General features: G+C 47.1%; 1 long non-coding RNA gene across 1 annotated transcript; it reads right to left on the reverse strand.

The window, feature by feature from the left end:
• Positions 1-1,092: 1,092 nt before the first annotated feature.
• On the reverse strand, positions 1,093-4,165 carry LOC123099384 (uncharacterized). The gene is made up of 3 exons (XR_006448151.1): positions 3,607-4,165; positions 1,909-2,007; positions 1,093-1,368 (listed from the first exon to the last, which is right to left on the reverse strand). It is a non-coding gene; the product is annotated as an uncharacterized lncRNA (long non-coding RNA).
• Between the last annotated feature and the right edge of the window lie 775 nt (positions 4,166-4,940).

Raw genomic sequence — 4,940 nt, forward strand, 5'->3', positions numbered from 1 at the left:
GTGACGAGGAACTCCGGAGTGGTCCGGAGGTGAAGATCGATATATTGGACGAAGGGTATTGGAGTCCGGAATTGTTCTAGGAGTACCGGGTGACGACCAGCGTGACCGAAAGGTGTTTCGGAGGCCCCGGCAAGCGTTGGGGGCCTTATGGGCCAAGGGGAGGGGGCACACCAGCCCACTAAGGGGCTGTGCGCCCTCCCAACCCCTCTCATGTAACCTGGAGAGGTGGGGGCGCCTCCCCTTGGGCAGCCACCCCTCCCGGCTTGGGGGCAAGTTTCCTAGGGGTGGGGGCGCCCATACCCATCTAGGGTTTCCCCTGTGGCCGCCGCCCCTCCCCTAGGGAACCCTAGGGCGCCGCCCCTCCCCTAGGGAACCCTAGGGCGCCTCCTCCACCCGTTCCCCCTATATATAGTGAGGGAGAGAGAGGGCAGCCGCACCCCTTCTCCTGGCGCAGCCCCTCCCTCCTTCAACTCTTCCTTCTCCTCCGTAGAGCTTGGCGAAGCCCTGTAGGAATACCACAAGCTCCACCACCACGCCGTCGTGCTGCCGGAGTTCTCCCTCAACCTCTCCTCTCCCCTTGCTGGATCAAGAAGGAGGAGACGTCCCCGGGCTGTACGTGTGTTGAACGCAGAGGCGCCGTCCGTTCGGCGCTAGATCGGATCTTCCGCAATTTGAATCGCCGTGAGTCACTACAAGAAATCTGTTAATACATGACGGTTCCAATCCGTCACGGGGCAGTGAAAATCCGTCAAGGATGACCGGGCATGACGGATTTGAAATCCGTCATGTATATCGCGTCATAATTTGACACCTCACCTTCCATGACGGATCTTGACCGTCACAGGTCTAGCCCCTGACCCGCCCAGCCCAAACTAGGCCCGAGCGTTTGTGACGGAATGGGCCATCACAGACAAACGCCACGTAGCATTTTGGATAGATCTATTGGAATGACGTGGCTGCCTACATGGATACTGTTTTTGTCATAGAAACCGTCATGGATTTATGCAAAATTTAAATTTTGTCCGGCAAATTAACCCATTTCCCTCCATGAAATTTTGAGCAAGTACATTATTTTAGCATTTACACAGATCATAATGCCAACTTTGGCCGAAGACAAAGAGTATTTATGAAGCCATCCACGTGTATCTACAACATAGCAATCTACAAAATCCTCCGTGAATAGACAATTTACAACATCAATTGACGAAATACAACACATAGCAAGGTTAGAACCAACACAATCCAGTTTACATCAAAAACATATACAAAAGATTCTAATTCAACTTCTTGTCGTTGGCCCCCTCTTGATCACAATTACACCATGTCATGGCATATGTGATAGGCTGCACCAAGTAGGAATAACATGATCTGCACAAAATTAGAACAAACATTAGACATTTCTAGAGATGACCTATAAGTGACAACATAACAAATTATACATCACAGAACTCAAGTGCTGTAGCATCAAAAGTTGAGGCCATAAATCCGCCGAAAAAATTAGAAACCTAAATTGATATAATTATTCAAGTACTACTGTGCATAACGATTATATATGATAAGGGCTAGGGGTTGCCCACTTACATTTTCATGCATTTAATACATGTCTTTAAACTGAATTTCTTCTCTGGACGAGTTAAACTGGCAACTAATAAAATCTGCAAGCTCCCAAAGACGAATTCCCAACGTGTGCGATACTGATATGGCTGAGAGTACTCACTGGTTACAATATACTAGCAAGGAGCACAACAGAGGGCATAATACAACAGTACACCACAATTTTACACATCGGTCAAGGAGAAGAATGCCATGTAAGAAATCATGTCCCATGTTGCATAGAAAGAGCATTAGTGATTCATCCCATATGCCATGGAATGGAAAATAATGGAACTGCTGCACCATAGTACTTACATGTGTTTCTTGATTTGTTTTTCAACATGCAACGCCTCAAGCTCCTTGGTTGATGCCACAAGCTCTGCTACATCGTGTACTTATTGAGAAGACCCAAAGCTGGATCAATGGAATGGAAAAAACTTATCAAACAAAAATTACAGAATATTTCCATTCAGCTCCAAGTACAAGCTGCCTTTTTAGTGTGCGGAATAGAAGCAGCAACATTACGTAAACTCTGTCTATAACGTACAGCTTTAGCTGCTTGAAAATATGCTCGTACGTATCAAAATAAGTGTGAACACCACTCTAGCATCTTTTGGTTCATTGTAATGCAAATGAGTTACTCTTGAACTATTTTCGAATACCTTACAGAAATTTGCAAGATCATGAATAACAAGAGCAAATGGCTTTAAGCAGTTAAAATACTGCTGCTAGTAGGTTGTAAGCACAGGAAATAAGTACAGAGCAATCTTACATTCAGCAACCCCACCAATAAAGCTAATATGAAAACAAGCAAAGTACAGAGCAATCTTTGTAATGCAAACCTAAACTGAAGATGCAAGGCCAAGACTACATCTTAACAAATCCAAAACTTAAACTGTACTGCTACTGCTATATTGTCGGCGTCGACCAAGCAGAGGTGTACCGACTATATTGTCCAGAGCAAAGAGATTGGTTGAAAATCAGAAGTGCAGTTTCATTTCACTAAGACTAACATGTAAATGTTGTCTAAACTGAACCAAAATCTTAAAAGAATTATGCCTTCCAAAATGTCTTACTTCACTAACTAAATTCTTCCAAAATGTTTAAAGCCAGCAGACTTGCCAATATTTGTTTGGATTGTACCAGGTAGTGTATAGTTTGGTTTCAAGAATTTACAGCATGCATAATGAACCGATAAAACACTACTATCATATTAGCAAGACTGAATTGAACATAATCACAACCAGGCTTAGTTGGAGCTTCACGATGTCATGGTTTAATTTGTATCTTAATTAGCCTGGCGGGCAGTGCAAGGCGTCAAGAATGGTGGCGGATTCGGCCACTGCCGACGACGTCGTTCGGTCGGCCAGGATAATAAGACGTGCGCACGATTTGGCTGCCAAATTATTGGCGGACATTTTCCACGCCTTCGTTTCGCCCACTAATTGGCGAAAATCCTGTAGGGGCGCGGCCGACCTGAGCTGGGCGAGCCAAAAATGGCTTCAATCCAAGCAGTATCCAAAAGTCACGGGCACAACCAATAAATTGGTAAGGCCGGCATTGGTATCCATCCAAACAGACCCAAAGTATATTGCCACACTGTAAAAACTACCAGCTAACAGAATGAACGTGCCTACATCTCACATCCAAATTCTTTTGCACTTCAATATATTGCAATCAGGGTAGGATAGCCACAATATATTTAGCTCTGCAAAATTATGTGCATAGTAACTTTCACTTCAATATATTAGTACATTTCAATTCAATATATTTTGATGCTATTTCTTTGACCCCTTCAACTAATGCAAGAGTCGTTATCATTGTGTTTGGCCCTTTAAATGAAACAATTCCTTCTCATAGCTTACAGGGCAGCAAGTACAATTAGGTTCAATAGAATGTACTCAAAAATTAATGAGAAACTTATTCATGCGTATGTATGTACAGATGCAAGTGACTACAGATACAAGTGCCATCCAGATGTTGGGTACAGGAAGGGAGAGAGAGGGAGCTCACCACGTCCACATCTAGGTTGCAGGTGCCGCGTCGAGGAGGAGGCAAATCGACGCACGCGAGGACGATCTGTACATCACCGGATGAGAGGACAGGCTTCAGGGGCAGGGGTGCCTGAGTTGTATCGAAGCAAGTCCTTGGAGGTAGAGGACGAGAAGGACCACCGGCGTTCGCGGCCACCATCGTCGAGCGAGACAAGGCCGTGGCGCCCGCGCTCGTCCCGACTCCTGAGTATGCCACTGCAGGTTGCGTCGCCTCAGCACATCCTGCGGGAGGAAGGCATCCGCGCCACCCCGTTCTAGCAGCACCGGCAGCAGGCGACGGGGAGGATCCATCGGAGCTGCCCCGGCGCCGAAACCCTAGCCATGGGGAGGGCCTGCTGGCGAGCGCTGGTGGCCGGGAGCTGTGAATCTAGCTAGAGGGGAGGAAGGAGCGGAGCGAGAGGAAGATGGGGGTGTGCTGCGCACCGGCCATACCCGCGGGAAGTCGACGGAATCGGGCGGCGGTGCGAGGAGTCGCGTGTGGGAGAGAGGGGGCTCGCGAGAGGAAAGGCTGCGGAGGAGGGGGGGGGAGGGGGCTGGGGAGCAAGTTTTAGGGTTTGCATTATATACGGGGAATGCTTAGGCTGGCTTGAGCGGGCTTTAGCGGGCTCAGCAGGCTGTACTGGGTCGTCCTTGACAGATTTCGAAATTGTCACAGGAAATCCGTCCTGGATTAATAAGTTTCTTGTAGTGAGTACGACTCCATCAACCGCGTTCTTGTAACGCTTCGGCTTAGCGATCTTCAAGGGTATGAAGATGCACTCTCTCTCTCTCTCGTTTCTAGCATCTCCTAGATTGATCTTGGTGACACGTAGGAAAATTTTGAATTATTACTGCGTTCCCCAACAGTGGCATCATGAGCTAGGTCTATGCGTAGATTCTATGCACGAGTAGAACACAAAGTAGTTGTGGGCGATGATTTGTTCAATTTGTTTGCCGTTACTAGTCTTATCTTGATTCGGCGGCATTGTGGGATGAAGCGGCCCGGACCGACCTTACACGTACACTTACGTGAGACAGGTTCCACCGACTGACATGCACTTGATGCATAAGGCGGCTAGCGGGTGTCTGTCTCTCCCGCTTTAGTCGGATCGGATTCGATGAAGAGGGTCCTTATGAAGGGTAAATAGCAATTGGCATATCACCGTTGTGGCTTTTTCGTAGGTAAGAAACGTTCTTGCTAGAAACCCATAGCAGCCACGTAAAACATGCATCAACAATTAGAGAACGTCTAACTTGTTTTTGCAGGGTATGCTATGTGATGTGATATGGCCAAAAGGATGTGACGAATTATAT

The sequence above is a fragment of the Triticum aestivum genome, chromosome 4D (genome assembly GCF_018294505.1).
Source record: "Triticum aestivum cultivar Chinese Spring chromosome 4D, IWGSC CS RefSeq v2.1, whole genome shotgun sequence".
Taxonomy (NCBI): Eukaryota; Viridiplantae; Streptophyta; class Magnoliopsida; order Poales; family Poaceae; genus Triticum; species Triticum aestivum.